The sequence below is a fragment of the Mesoplodon densirostris genome, chromosome 6, assembly GCF_025265405.1.
Source record: "Mesoplodon densirostris isolate mMesDen1 chromosome 6, mMesDen1 primary haplotype, whole genome shotgun sequence".
NCBI lineage: Eukaryota > Metazoa > Chordata > Mammalia > Artiodactyla > Ziphiidae > Mesoplodon > Mesoplodon densirostris.
The window spans coordinates 107,357,699-107,374,987 of record NC_082666.1 but is presented as its reverse complement, the minus strand read 5'-3'; positions in this window follow the sequence as shown (position 1 = coordinate 107,374,987).

Sequence of the window (17,289 nt, the reverse complement as noted above, 5' to 3'; positions counted from 1 at the left end):
TGGACAGTTTATGGAATCTCTAAATAAAAGATTCAACAAACAGGATTGGTGTTTGGAAGTTTAAACTTATGCCTAGGAATCATGCTGTAGAATTGGTCCAGGGAGCAACCTAGTGCAAGAGTCACTGGGCAGAGACACTTCAGCTAGAACTACAAATATCAATGATAGGGGATGCTAAATACAGTAATATGAATCACTGATACATTTGTTCTGGATACTGAAAACAGTGTGTGCTTTCCACTGCCAGAATATATTCTAAGCAGTCGTTTCTTCTTGTCAGTAGCTTCTAGTCCAGTCTCCAGAATGGATATAACTGATTGTCAGAGCTAAGGTCATATGCTAGCCTATGGCTATAAAGGACACTCAGAGATTAAGTAGCTGGCATTTTCAATCTCTATGAGAGACAGATTCTTCCTCATAAGATGGGGATTTCCATAACTTATATATGTGTTCATACACTGGACAAAAACGAGGAGCAGAACTCTCCATTAGAGTTTATTCATGAATAAATACCACATAAGTCATAATTTTCTTTACAATAATATTTTGGAAACAAGAATAAGGAAGTTATATATATATATATGTATATATGGGTGTGTGTGTGTGTTTATAAATTCTGACTTTATATAAAGTAGGCCTTGGTTTTTTACTGTTACTGTTCTGAATGCAGAATGGGGATCCTTTTAGTTACAAAGAGGAAAATGAAAACTTTTTTCTGAACTAAACTACATGAAATGTGAACATGAAGATTAACATCATCTCTGAGGCAGGAACCTCAAAATTATACACCTTCTCAATCAATGCTATTGTCAGTTCTTAGTTTTATTAATTATTAAAGGAAAATATATATCCAAGACATTCCTGCAAATAAATATTTTAGAATATGTCTGGCTTTTCCTGTACAGTGAAAACATTTTTATAATATGAAATGTAAGAACAGATGTTTTTCCAACGTAAGTTCTCGTTGCATATTCTCACATATTATAACCATATATAATTACTGTTAAATGAAAAGCCTGAATTAGATGAGTAAATTGTTACAGCCAGTGGTAAGAAAATTATTATATTGTTTCTTTAGCACAGTATTTAAATTTGATATTTAAGAAACTTTTGAGGGACTTTTCATCTAGCTAATAAGTGAGTTAATTTAAAACAGAGAAACGTTGTGAAGAGTGGCACCATGGTGTTTTTAGAATCAGAGGGATATGAATTCAAATTATTCAATGATAATTTTTGAGATCCTACCACAGCCAGGTACATGGCTTTTACATTTTCTCTAGGAATTTCATTTTCATCGTCTAAACAATAGATATAAAACATTGAACTAATGAAGTTTTTGAGAGCAGAACAAATCTTAAAGGCAAGACACAAAAAGGTGAAAACCTTTCCAAGTAACTTGACTATGTTCCAGAGCAAAACTCAATAATATTTATAGAAATACAAAAATATTCATCACTACTACAAGGCAAAATTAATAAGTTATGTCATCCAACCAAAGATTACCAGGCATACAAAGGGACAGGAAAAGATGAACTAGAATAAGAATAATCACTTGAGAGTGACCCAAAACTGGCACAGATGTTAGAATTAGAAGATAAGGAAGTCAAAATAGCTCTTATAATTGTACCACACATGTTAAAAAAAGTTATGTAGAAATATAGAAGATACATAAAAGAATCAAATTTAACTTCTAGAGATGAAAGCTACAGTTATTGAGATTAAAACAAAGCAACAAACAAATCATTTGATAGGTTTTGTGTGTTTGAAACTTTGTTGTTTGAAAATTTGTTTCATTTGTTCTACCAGTCAGACCTGGTAGAAGAAACAGTGTTTCTGGGTAAGAGATGATGAAAATACCAGTCCTCCGGTTAGTTCACTGTCACTCTCAGAGAGCTTAAAAGAGAACTCAGTGTGGTCAAACAGTAGCCCAGAGAATAAGTTGGAGGGGGTTATTGCTGGAAGTGACAAAAGTATGACATGGCTTCCACTTCGGTGGGGTTCTTCCGTGTAAAAGAGGCAAGAATGAGGATGAACCCTAAACTCTTCCCATGCTGAAGCCACAGAGTGAACCCATCCCATGTTAATAGAGGCCACTGATACCAGAGGCAGAAGACCAGGATCATAACTGCTAATGGGCAGCTAATTGTGCTTGTAGTCAGAGGAGGGTCTCCCTCTTTCCCCCTTTTTCTTTTTAATTCTAAACTCAGGGTTATAATTAAACAAAACAGGAATTTAGAGAAGAGCATGTGGGAAGCTTTTTGGCTATTTGGAGTTGTTGCTTTGAACAAATATCCCCCCAATAAAAATAATAACATAATAATAGTGGTACATGAAATGTCCATATATTTACTTAAACGAATTCTTTAAAATTAGATGTAATTTTTGGTCTAGACTGCAAAAGCATTAAATTTCCCTTGTAGCAGTTACTGAAAAAAATTAAACATTTAAATTTTTTTACTTCATCAAGATTGAATTTCTCAATCAAACCACATATGATTAACCTGGTTTTCCAATGTATCTTTTATAACAGACACATAATCTGATAATAAACATGGCATTGTTTTCTAAATTATTTTTAATGACATACATGATAGAACAAGAGAGGATCTTGGCTCATTTAGCAAACCCCATACTTTTATTTTAATGGAACATATAGTTTAGGTAGAAAATATAGCCTAGTGGATTTAAAAAGAATTATCTTTGGAAATGAAAAATAATGGAACTGAAAGATTATGTATAAATTAGAGACTATAAGGATTTGATTTATTTGAAGCACAGAGTCCTTAAATTGTGCTTCTGGTTAATAAACTGGCTTTAGACATTGGAGAAAGGTCTGTAATTTCTTCTACTACAGTCTGATATTTCAAGAGCTACCAAGAAAACACTGCTGAAAGGCTTTAGGTCTCAGAAGTTAAGACATAAGAGAAGTCAGATATCACCACTATGGTGGTAAATTCCCTCTATGCCAAACAATTTAAAAAAATTCCACTTCTCTCATTAGAATACCACAGTGCAGAACTTCCGTGGTGGCGCAGTGGTTAAGAATCCGCATGCCAAGGCAGGGGACATGGGTTCGAGCCCTGGTCCAGGAAGATCCCACATGCCCAGAGCAACTAAGCCCATGTGCCATAACTACTGAGCCTGCATGGCACAACTACTGAAGCCCACGTGCCTAGAGCCCGTGCTCCTCAGCAAGCGAAGACACCGCAGTGAGAAACCCACACACCGCACTGAAGAGTAACCCCCGCTCGCCGCAACTAGAGAAAGCCCACGTGCAGCAATGAAGAACCCAACGCAGCCAAAAATAAATAAAAATTAATTAATTAAAGAAGAAAAAAGAATACCACAGTGCAATGTCATCATCTCCTCAAGAAAAAGTGCCATATAATTCTGTTCTCTGTCTCCAGTGTTACGCAGTAAGACAAGATTTGTTTTCTCCAAGTCCCCCCTCCCTTTTTTTGGTCATTTCCCCCTCCTAGAAGAGAACCTTAGCTTAGATGAGAAAAGAAAGTTTCTATTATCATAACACCAAATAAAGGCTATCAACATTTGCAAGAGAAATTTTGATTGTAGATGTTTAACTGAAAGATTAAAACATATTTCCGTAGGACCTTCAAGGTACCTGACCTCTCCCACAGCCTATCTTGCTGAGAAGATGAAAGGAGCCTATTGGCTGCTAATCAAGCCTTGCAGAGTAAGAAGAAAGCTAAAAAAACCCAAGGTCATGGTGAAGAGGAGAAAAGTTAGGGAGAACCTACAGAGATGCAGCTTTAAGCTGAAACCTGTATAGACTTTAAATGGAAAAGAGGAAAACACTATCCATGCTCTCCATGTTCTCTATGTGTTTTGTATTGTAAAGTAGGCTTTTCTTCTAGTAACAGACCCACTTTCATGCTCTTCCATATATTCAAGTCGACATAAATGAGGAATTATATACTTGTGGTCTTGTCTGAGATTACTGTACTGTGACATAACATATGGCTGTGCCTCCATCTAAGACTACCATAGAAATTAGCCAAGAAATACTCCACCGTTTATCTAAACTACCAGATTGTTGCTGAGGAAGGGGAGTGCTCACAGCTTTTGTAAACTGATGTAATGAATACTCTTTCAGCAGGGGAGTAACTTGAGAAAAGTAGTAATCTTGGCCTGGAAGCACTGGCCGAGTGTCAAGTTTGAGAATGCATGGTCTAACGAATGCCTAGGTTAATACTTTCTAGTGAGTTTATTAGTTTCCCATAGGAAAATTTCACAAGCTGTTATCAGGCTATGAAGAGAGGGAAGAAGTCTGGGGAAGGTCATTTGTGTATCTGCATCATCCAAAATGGATGATAGAAGGGAAATTAGATCGTTTATGAAGACGGAGGAAAAGTCCCTGAATGATATGGCAATATTGATGGGGACAATGCAGTTGATACAGTATTTGACTCCAGCTACATTTGAAACAGGGCTTGAAACTAGTGAAAAGACAGCCAGTAGGTACGTGAGAAGAAGAATGCATTCTTTAGGAATTCATGATTCTCTGCCATTCTCAAATAATTCATTGAATAATTAATTGAGAGGATGGGTAAGGGAAATTGATTAAATAAGCTTTAGAGGAACTGATATAAATTATTTAGTGGACAGTGTATATTATGATTGATTTAAGAGATTTTCAAGGGTAATTTTGACTTTACTCCCTTAAACAATATTTTCCACTGATTTTAGCACCTAATCAAATATCAGAGTAATATTTGACTCCAATTTATGGACAGATTTGAATATACAAAATCTTAAGTAACCTAAGAATGGAAGGCAAGTTTAAAGAGAAGTTATAAGGTATGAATACACATTTTTCCTCTCAATAAGCAGTGCAAAAGGAGAACTACAGCTGTAGAACCCTAGAGTTTGTAGAGCTTTTCAGTGGGATTGAGCCATCAGAGATCAATGTTTTATGGTACCATAGTAGGAAATCCTATATTATGATATCATAGTACCGAAGTTAGTAATCTTATTCAATTGTGATGGTATTGTAAAAGACTAAGAAAATTAGGATGTGTGTGTGTTTGTACTAAAGGAAGTTGAAGAAGAAACTATTAATCATTAATTTACTATATCCCAAATTCAGAATTCAGAAGTTGGCATGGTATAGATTCAGGAATTTTTTTGTCTGTGTTAGATTTAAGGAAGGAGTGAATATTATTTGATACCCATACGAAGACTAAACCTAAAGAGAATATAAATACTTTTTTCTAGGGAGATTTTTTTTCCTTTGAAACAATGCTTCAGGGTAACACTAGAGTCTAAACTCTTTGGGAACAGTGGCTATTGGTGAGAGTATTTGGAAGTGTAGGTATAGTTAAATAATAAACTTGATTCTTGGAGTTAAGGACTCTGAAAAAGCAAGAAAAGTTACTTCTCTAAGGGCAAGATCACCTTAAGGAAGTTAATTTGAAAATGTCATTTAACAGGTGTGAGTTTTGACACACTTCAGTGAATATGTGCACCATGTTGTTTATTGACAAGGGGAAAAAGAATTACTTATCTCATTAACAAGACCACTTCTTACCAATCTGAAAGAACTAAAGATATTTGGAGAGTTCAGATGGTATTATAATTGATTCATCCAAGATTACTCCTAGAGTGAAATAAGTGGATTGGCATTCAGCATCTATTTGATCTATAGACATTTCCCTTTATTCGAGGTTTCATTTTCTGCTGTTTTAGTTACCCACGGTCAATCGAAGTCCAAAAGTATTAAATAGAAACTCCCAGAAATAAACAATTCATAAATTTCTGAGTAGTGTGATGAAATCTTGTATCATCCATCCACCCACCGGGGTATGGACCATCCCTTTGTCTGGCGTATCTCACCCCTTAGTCACTTAGTAGCCCTCTTCCTTATAGAACTGACTGTCTCAGTATCACAGTGCTTGTGTCCAAGTCACCCTTATCTTACTTAATAATGGCCCCAAAGCAAAAGAGGAGTGATGCTGGCAATTTGGATATGCCAAAGAGAAGCTGTAAAGTACTTTCTTTAGGTGAAAAGGGGAAAGTTCTTGGTTTAATAAGGAAAGAAAAAATCATTTGCTGAGGTTGCTAAGATCTATGGTAAGAATGAATCTTCTGTATGTGAAATTGTGAAGAAGGAAAAATAAATTCATGCTAGTTTTGCGGTCACACCTCAATTTGCAAAAGTTATGGCCACAGTGCATGATAAGTGCTTAGTTAAGATGGAAAAGGCATTAAATTTGTACAATAAGATATTTTGAGAGAGGAAGGGACCACATTCACATAACTTTTATTATAGCATATTGCTATAATTTTTACATTTTATTATTAGTTATTGTTAACCTCTTACTGTGCCTATCTTATAAATTTTATCATAGGTATGTAAGTATAGGAAAAAAACACAGTATATATAGGATTCGGTGCTATCTGCTGTTTCATGCAACCGCTGGGGTCTTGGAACGTATACCCTGAGGATAAGGGGGCTACTGCATTTTCTAGTATACCTTCCTAAGGCAGAGGATAGAAGTTAAGAAAAAAAAAATCCCAAACCCTCTTTCAGCTTGGGATCTTTATATAAAAGAAATTCCACAAACTCAGTGCATTTATGTGAGACTTGGAATTTGAAAATAAGGAAAGGCAGTTATCCTGGTGCTTTAGCTTTTGTGGCCAGCAAGCATCGCTGTGGAGACATAAGTATTCATCTGTAGCATCATTTCTGTGTACTTAACTCCCTAGGTAGTAAGCACAATAGCTGTTTTTCTTTGTGAGTTTAGATGGAAAATCTATAGACTCTATGTACATTTAATGAAAATTATGAAGCAGTAACAATTGTTACAATCACACGGGTCAAGAAATGGAACATTGGCAACAACCAAGAATCCCCTCCATGCCTTGCATCATCACAAAACCCTCCCATAGCACAAACAATAACCACTTACCTAACTTTTATGTTAACCCATTCATTGTTTTTCTTTGTAGATTTATTACTTATGTGCACATTCCTGTAATACTGTTGATAGATATTTGTGTTGTTTTCTATTTATGGCTGTCATGAACAATGCTGAACAAGATACATGTTTATATATGTATCCTAGTACACAGGAGAACACATTTCTCTAGGGAGTGAACTACTGGGTTATAGGGAAGTTTCAGGAATGAGATGCTGAGTCACAGAGAATATATGTCCTTAAACCACAAGATAATGACAAGTGGTCAAATCAACTTACACTTCCAACAGTGGTGGTGACTGATATTTAAATTCCTTGACATTAGTTGTTATCATTTATTTTAATATTTCCTATCTAATCTGTGTGTAGTGGTACCTCATTATGGTGTGAATTTTAGTTTTCATGATTACTAGTGAAAATATAAATATTTTACCATTTTAAATATAGTTATTGGCTTTTTGGATTTGCTGTTTTTTGAAGGGTCTATTGCATTTTTGGCCTACTTTTCTATTGGGTTATTTGCCTTTTTATTCTTGCTTTTAAGAGTTTACTTCATTTTTTAATTGAAGTATAGTTGATTTACAATATTATATTACTTTCAGATGTAGAACATAGTGATTCAATATTTTTATAGATTATACTCCATTTAAAGTTATTATAAAATATTGGCCATATTCCCTGAACTGTAAATATATCTTTGTAGCTGATTTATTTTACACATTTTATACCTCTTTATCCCCTACCCCTATCTTGCTCCTTCCTCCTTCTCTTTCCCCACTGGTAACCACTAGTCTGTTCTCTATAACTGTGAGTCTATTTCAGTTTTGTTATATTCATTCATTTTATTTTTTAGATTGCACATATAAATGATAACATACAGTATTTGTCTTTCTCTGTCTGACTTATTTCACTAATCATAATACCCTCCATGTCCATCCATGTTGTTGCAAATGGCAGGATTTCTTTCTTTTTCATGGCTGAGTAATATTTCTCTGTGTGTGTGTGTGTGTGTGTGTGTGTGTGTGCGTGTGTGTGTATCATACCACATGTTATTTATTCATTTGGCTGTTAGCAGGCACTTAGGTTTCTTCCATATCTTGGCTATCGTAAATAATGTACATAATGCTGCTGTGAACATTGGGTGCATTCATCTTTTTGGATTAGTATTTTCGTTTTCTTTGTATATATACCCAGGAGTGGAATTGCTGGATCTTATGGTAGTTCTAATTTTAGTTTTTGAGAAACCTTCATACTGTTTTCCATAGTGGCTGCACCAATTCATATTCCTACCAACAGTTTACTAGGGTTCCCTTTTCTCCACATCCTTGTCAACATTTGTTATTTGTAGTCTTTTTGATGATAGCCATTCTGACAGGTATGAAGTGATATCTCATGGTGGTTTTGATTTGTATTTCTTTGTTGATTAGTGATGTGCCTATTGGCCACCTGTATGTATTCTTTGGAAACATGTCTATTCAGGTCTTCTGCCCATTTTTCATTGTTTTTTTAATATTGAGTTTTATGAGATGTTCATATATTTTAGATATTAACCCCTTATAGGTCATATCATTTGCAAATATTTTCTGCCATTTAGTAGGTTGTCTTTTCATGTCGTCAGTGGTTTCCTTTTCAGTGCAAAAGCTTTTAACTTTATTTAGGTCCCATTTGTTTATTTTTGCTTTGGTTTCCTTTGTCTTAGGAGACAGATCCAAAATAATATTGCTATTATTTATGTCAGAGTGTTTTGCCTATGTTTTCTTCAAGGAGTTTTATGGTTTCTGATCTTGTATTTAGGTCTTTAATCCATTTTGAATTTATTTTTGTATATGATGTGAGAAAGTGTTCTAATTTAATTGTTTCACAAGTAGCTGTCCAGTTTTCCCAGCACCACTTATTGAAGAGACCTTTTTCCTATTGAACATTCTTGCCTCCTTTGTCTTAGATTAATTGACCATAAGTGTATATAGGTTTATTTCTGGTCTCTCTATTCTGTTCCATATGTCTGTTTTGGTGTCAGTACCATACTGTTTTGTTTACTGTAGGTCTGTACTATAGTCTAAAGTCAGGGCGTGAGATACCTCCAGCTTTATTCTTTTTAAGTTCTTTTCATATTTTGAATAGTAGTCTCTCTATTGGTTTTATATGTTGCAATGATCTTTTCAAACTCTGTGGCATGACCTCTCTTTTAACTATCTTTGTGTTTTCTATTGTTGGAAAATATTTCTTAATTTAATGTGGGTAAATACATCAATCTTTTCCTTTAAAGCTTATACTTTTTTTCCATCTTTCTACTTTGTGGCTTAAAGATAGCCTCCTATATTGTCTTTTAAAATATATTTGGGGGCCTCCCTGGTGGCGCAAGTGGTTAAGAGTCCGCCTGCCGATGCAGGGGATACGGGTTCGTGCCCCGGTCTGGGAGGATCCCATATGCCGTGGAGCGGCTGGGCCCGTGAGCCATGGCCGCTGGGCCTGCACATCCGGAGCCTGTGCTCCGCAACGGGAGAGGCCACAACAGTGAGAGGCCCACATACCGCAAAAAGAAAAGAAAAAAAAAATTAAATAAATAAAATAAAATAAAATAAAATAAAATATATTTGGTACCATTTCACATATAGGTCATTAATCCATCTGGAAATAATTTTGTTTACAATATGATACAATTTTAATTATTTTTTCTTTATGGATACCTTAGTGCTCAGCATTTTTTAATTGAAAAGTTTGTTATGTCTTTGTTGAGGTGCTGTGATATCTCTGTTATACAGAGGTGCCATACGTATGTGTGTGTGTGTGTACATATATATACATATGACTTTGTTTTAATAATAGATGTTTTGGTTTGTTTTTCTGTGTCTCTATTAAGTCTTCTTTTGATTCATTTGTTTGTCTCTATATCAAAACTGCACCCTCTTTGTTACTATAGCTTTATAAGAACACTAAATATTCAGTAGAACAACTTTTCCCACATTTATATTATTCTTCAAGTGTGTGGTGGACTTTTGTAATCTGTATAAATTTTTAAAGAAGTTTTTCAGGTCCAAAACAAAATCTTTGGCATTTTCACTTAGATTTTTCTTACTCTATAACTTAATCTTTAGAGACTTAACATCTTTTCACTATTAAGATATCCAACTTATAAACACAAAATATATCTCTCTTCATTTCTGAAATCTTCAAGGTCTTTGAAAAACTATTATAATGTTGTCTGTAAAGGCTTTGTATATCTTATTGGATTTATTGCTACTTCAGCTTTTTGGTGCTATCTAAAAGGATTTCTTTCTTTTTACTATCACTTTCTGTTTGATGCTATTATATAAAAACACAATTTATTTTTATTGATTTTTATCTAGAAATCTTAAGAAGCTCTCTTACAAATCCTAGCAATTTCCTGTACATTATTTTGTATTTTCTCTGTACACAACCATATCATATATAAATAGAACAAGTTGTGTGTTTTCTTTTCTAATCCTTAGACATTTTAGTTCTTTTTCTTGACTTTCTCCACTGGCTAAACTCTCAAGTACAATACTGAATAGAGTGGTGACAGGGGGCATCCTTGTCTTCTTCCTGATCTTTAAATCTTTCATCATCTCACCTGTATCTGTAATGTTACTCTATGGTAGATTGCTAATTTTCATTTAAGAAAGTTTGTTTCTACTTTGATAAGATTAGCTGCAGGTTTTTGTAAAATCATACATGACTGCTGAAATTATAAGAAACTTTTGATTTAATTGTTTTGTATGTTTAATTTTATTAATTTTGTTGTGTAAAATAATTTTGGTTGTCTGTCATGAAATTAGCTTTTTATATTGGACTCAGTTTGCTTATATTATATTTATCATCTGTTTTCCTGGGTAAGGTCACCTCTAATTATGCTTTCTTATACTACCCTTTCCTGTCTTGAAATGAAGAAAATATTAAAAGTAGTTGAATAGTGTTCCCTCTTTCTATTCTCAAAGAGTTTGTGTACTACTGGAATTCTTCCTTTCTTTAGAACACACTAGTGAAAAATCTTGGATTTCAGCTTTCTTCATGGTGAGAGTAGTGAGTGCTGATTCAATGTCTGTAATGTATAAATGTATGTATAAATTTCTATTTCTGTTTGAATCTATTTTGATGTTATATTTTTCTAGGGGACTGTGACTTTTATAAAATTTAAAATTTATTTGAAAACACTTTGTTCATTTTTTCCTTTGTAAAGTCTGTAACATGTATGTGATATATGACCCTTTTACCTTTCTGATATTGGTTTCTTGTGCTTTCTATCTTTTTTTTTTCTTTTTTGGTCTTGAGAAGACTCTCAAGTAGATAGCCATTTTTATTAGTATTTTCAAAGAGCCAAGTGTTAGCTTTTGAATTTGTGTTGTTTATTTTCTATGTCATGAATTTCTGCTCTTGCATTTATTATTTACTTCTTCCACTTTCTTTGGGTATGTCTCTTGAAGATAGCACATAGTTACATGTAATTTTATACAATCTGACACTTATTTTCTTTTCATTTGGAGCAGCCAATCCATTTGCATTAAATGTAGTTACTAATTTGGTTTAAATCTTCCTTTTTTTCCTACTTGTCTAAATCCTTTCATATTTTTCTTTTTCTTCTGGAATCATGAAATATTTATCACAGTCTACTTTTACTCTATTAAGTTTGAAACTGTAAGCTCTATTTTATTATTTAATGACAATTTCTGTCAGAATTTACTAAATATTTAGAGCTGAAAAAAAAACCCTTGCTGGGAACCTGTAAATCAATACTTGTAATCTGTGTCACACAAACACACCCCCACACACACACACATATTTGAAAGGAAACTTATTAGAAATTAATTAGCTAAGTTTGCAACGTAAGAATTAAATAGATTGTGCCATAGAAGAAGAGATAATTAATAAAACAAGTAGGACAAACAGAAAACAAACTTTAGAGGGTATCAATAATCTCCAACTTGTAGGAGGACTCACACTTCACACTATTTAAAAAAATAGTGGTAGGACAGTAAAATGGCGTCACTCAATTGAAAACCATCTAAGCAGTTCCTCCAACAATTAAACATGAAATTACCATATGACCCAGCAATTCTACTCCTAGATGTATACCCAAGAGAAATGAAAACCTATGTTCACACCAATTGAAGAAGAATGTTTATAGCAACATGTTTCATAGTAGCAAACAAGTGGAAACAGCCAAAATGTCCATCAGCTGATAAATGGATGAACAGAAATGGTATGTCCATACAATGAAATATTACTTGGTTATAAAAAGGAATGAAATACTGATGCATGCTATCACCTAGATGAACCTTCAAAATATTATGCTAAGTAAAAAAGTCAGTCACAAAAGACCTTATATTGTATGATTCTCTTTCTATGAAATGTCCAGAATAGTGAAATCTACAGAGACAGAAGATAGATTAGTGGTTGCTTAGAGCTTGTGGCAAGTAGGGTGGGAATATAGGGAGGTGATGCCTAAAGAATATTAGATTTGTTTTTTGAAGTGATAAAAATGTTCAAAATTGACTGTAATGATGGTTGCACTTATATGAGAATATACTCAAAATCACTGAAATATATAAATAGGTGAATTCGATGGTATGTGAATTATATGTCAGTAAAAAATGGGATCTAAATAGACAATAGAGAGGATCAGTAAACTTCAATTTTGTTTCTTTGAAAATATAAAGAATGGTATTTTTTTATGTTTATAGAAGAGGAAGGCACAAACAAAACTATGAAAGAAAAGGGGTTTTATTTACATATATTTGGAGTTTTACTAATTATAGGAATAAAGAGTATTATGCCATTAATATGAAAATTTATAAAAAATTGAATGAAAAAAAAAAATTAGCACAATTGTCTTAAGAGGAAATAGAGAAACATAGTATACTAACAACTTTTACATGAATAGGATAGTCTGGTCAAATGTCTACAAATCAGCAAACAAAAACACCAGGACCAGACATTTTAAAAGTGACTTTGCAAATCCTTCAGGGCTCAATTTAACCTTTATCTTATATAAAATTTTTCAGAGAGTGAAACAAGAGGGTATACTCACTTTTTCAATATACAATAGCCAAACAAAAAACAAATAAATAAATAAAATATACAACACATCCGTTTATAGAAATCAATAAAACTATTCCAAATAAAATATTAACACAAGATTAATTTATATGTACCAAAGCAAAAGCCAGTGGAAAATATATGTGAAAACAAAAAAAAAAAGAGGTGGAAAATGTCTGCATACAAAATATAAGAAAATCTGTAATCTCTGAACTTGCTGGATGACTGACGTACAGAAACCAATAAGAATTTAAAACATTAGCAACAACCAGTAAGAAAATGTACTACTGTTAGTAAATACTATTCCATTAATACTTTTACTGTTAAGTAAAAATATCATTCACAATAAAACAATAAATATCAGGGATTTGAGAATAAATATAATGTGAGTCAAATATTCATAGAGAAAATGAAGCTTTCTTAAAGGATGTAAAAAATTAAATGGAACACTTTGTAATATTCTTTGAAAACATGAATCAATATCTTATAATTGACCATGGCAATAACTTGTGTATGCATTGCTATTACAGTGAAAATTGCAATAGATATTTTCATAAGCCATGACAAGCTAAATCTAAAGTTTATATGGGAGAGAAGTGTATTAGGCAGAGTTCTCCAGAGAAACAGAAGCAGAGCCAATAGGACATGTGTATGTGCAAAAAATCGGCAGGGCAGGGCAACAGGCTGGAGACCCAGGGAAGAGCTGATATTGCAGTGTGAGTCCAAAGGCAGTCTGCTGGCAGAATTCCCTCTTTTTGAGGGGCCGTCAGTCTTTTTTCTATTAAGACTTTCAACTGATTGGGTTAAATGTTAATCTCATCTAAAAGAATTCTTCACACAAATATCATGAATAATGTTTGACCAAATGTCTGGTTACCGTGTCTTAGCCAAGGTGACCATTAGGTATAAGTAGGGAGTTGAAAGTAGCCAAAAATTTTTGAAGAAGATATGAAAACATTAAGAAACATGAAGAAAGGGCAACCTATGCTACCTGATATAAACACTTAAAGTCATATTAATTAAAACAGTGTGGTACTGGCACAGCAAAGGTATAGACAAACAAAATTGAACAGAATATAGGGCCCAGGAACATAGATAGATTAAAAAAAAGACTATTGTGGTAAGATTACAGATTTGTGGAGAAAGGATGAACCTTTTAATAAATGGTGTTGAGATTATTGGAAATTCATATGGACAAAGGGTTAGACCCCTATCTTAAAGAAATGAGAAAATAAATTCCAGTTCAAATCAAAAATTAAATATGAAAGAAAAAACATTAATACTTTAAAAGCAAAATATGGATATAGCTTTATGAAATCAGGTTAGGGAAAGGTGTCTTAAGGACAACATTTAAACAATCACAAAGTATGAAGAAAAGCTGAACAGATTATATGACATTAATATTGAAACATTTCCACAGCAGTATAGACAAATGGACAAATAAAAACACAAAAGAATAAATCTGGGTGGCCACGAAAATTATCATAGAAAGGTCAGCCTCTCTATCATTAAGGAAGTTCTTATTTATCTACATTAGAAGCTAGGTGCATTGGAATTTTAATGTAGTGCTGTTTATAATAAGGTGGATGTTACCTAAATTCCCTTCTTAAAGGTAATTGATAAATAAATTATGGTTTGTTTTCAAAAGTAATAGTATACAATAGGTAAATTGAATGAAATGTTTTTGTGTGTATTAACATGGGTGGATCATAATAACATAATGTGGATTTAAAAAATAAATTGCAGTTAGAAAAAGAGTATGTAGGTTTACAAATATATGAACTGAAGGGATGGGTGTGTGTGTGTTTGTGTATGTATGTGAGAGAGCGAGAGACAGTGTGTGCATGAGTTTTTGTGTGTGTTAAATAAGAATATATATGTAGTCAGATATGGCAACATGAACATAGAAGATTTACATACCTTTTGGTTAGAGATCTCTCTAATGATTGGGGATGATCTGAAGCGAAATGCAGGAATCAGATCTTTGGAAATACGGTCAGGCTCCACGTGAAGTTTTGAAAAATTTACCACTTTAAATAAACATTTTCTTCTCTGAGTCTGTTAAGATTTATTGCAAGTTCGATCTAATGAGTTGTATAGTAGAATGAACTTTTCAAAGTATGCTTGGTGAGGGATAGATTTCAGATCATTGATTGTTCCCTTAAAGACTAAGGCTATTTGGTGAGAAGGCTCCAAAACAAGGATTTTGTCCATATATAAATCTGTTTTCTTGAAGAGCTAATTATTTGTAGTTATGGCAGTATAATTTACTGAATCTTTAATTTGTGTTTATTTTCCCCAATAACTCTATTACCACCACTTCAAGATGGTAGTTAACATTTGCTGTTAATTACTTCAGGGGAGATTTGTGTTAGGGTGAAAAGCTGGTGTTTCCTGGAATTGACAGATTTTCCTTTGTTCTTTGAAAAGCACAAATACTTTGAAAGAATAATGTTAGGTGAGAGAGAGAGAGAGAGGAAACAGAGGAGAGCCATTGAGACTCCAAAGGAAGAGGGATAGATGTCCCTGAGGCTGGAGAGAGGGACATATCTTCATGTAGCAGAAAACTTAAACATTCACTATGGCAATGTGAAAATAGGGCATGTCTCCAGAGATAGAGAAAGATTTCAGAAACAGTGGTTATGCACTTCATGCAAGTAATATGGGTTCAGGCACCAACTTTCCTGTTATTCCAGTTTATCAGTGAAGCAGTAGACTCAGCAGATTTAAAGCCACCATGAAAGTTCAACAAGATGTATCTTTTGTTTAAGGCCCAAATACAGAGCCTCTACCACACTTTCTAGGGTTATTTTAAGCCTCTAGAATGTTCATGTGACCTAATGAAAGGAATGGATTCTTGAATGATGACAAACTGGTAGAGTTTCTTCTTTGCCTGATGGGATGAGGGCTTACATTATTATTAAATTTGAAATAAAAGAAGTAAATAAATGAGCCTCTTCTTGACCAATCATTTGAAATTCACTTTAATGAGAATACCAATATGGTGTTGTAGAATAACAAAATCTCATGCAAGAAGGGAGCCTAGAGATCACTCCATCCAGCCTACCATTTTGTAAAGGAACCTGAAATTGATCAAATGTGGACAACTTGCCCGAACTTAATATTCTGGTAATTAATCAAGCTGCGATTCAAACTCAGGTCTTTTGAGTCCAGGTCTAGTTTATTTTTCCCATTATATTAGACTTTGTTTAAATAGATATAATTTTTAAAGTACATGATACCTTTACTCACTGTGGGACAGTATTCTAACATGAAGGTTTTATTTCTATTTGCCTTTCCTTGAACCTAGGACAGTTGAGGACGACACACACACACACCACTCAGTAAATCTTCATTGCTTGGACTATCAATCCATTGGTATTTTAGCATTTCCTTCAGAGATATGATGCATCCTAAGAAACTATATTTTCAAATAGCGTATTTCAGATGAATTATCTAAATGTGTGGGGGTTAGTTCCTGAAAATCTATTTCTCAGTTAATTGCTAGTTAATGTTTTTCTATTTTTACCACCTTAATCTGCTATCCTTTACCTGGACTCTTATAAAGGGCCTTCTAAAGTTTCTTCTTGAATCCTTGTTTACTTGTCTATAGGAAACTCCCCATAGATAATCTGTGTGTGTGTGTGTGTGTGTGTGTGTGTGTGTGTGTGTGTGTGTGTGTGTGTGTGTGTGTGTGTGTGTGTGTGTGTGTGTGGTACGCAGGCCTCTCACTGCTGTGGCCTCTCCTGTTGCGGAGCACAGGCTCCGGATGCGCAGGCTCAGTGGCCATGGCTCGCGGGCCCAGCCGCTCCGCAGCATGTGAGATCTTCCCAGACCGGGGGACGAACCCATGTCCCCTGCATCGGCAGGCAACTCTGAACCACTGCGCCACCAGGGAAGCACCCCCCAATAGATAATCTTAAAAAAATAAATTAGATCATTTTTCTCCCATGTTTAAGCCTCCAAACCCAACTCTGCATTGCACTATCCTATTGTAATTGAATAAAATCAATATTTCTCACCATTGACTAAAAAGCTTACATGATATGGCATCTCCCAAATACTCCGTTGTTTGGTCTGCTATGACAAAAATACCATAGACTGTCTTTTTCTGTCTTATATCACTTATATATGGAATCTAAAAAAGCCAAAGTCATAAAAGCAAAGAGTAGAATGGTGGTCCAGGGGCTGGGAGTGGGGAAATTGGAAAAATGTTGGTCAAATGATATAAACTAGCAACTGGTATTGATAGATAAATAAGCCCTGGAGATTTAATGCACAACATGGTGATTACAGT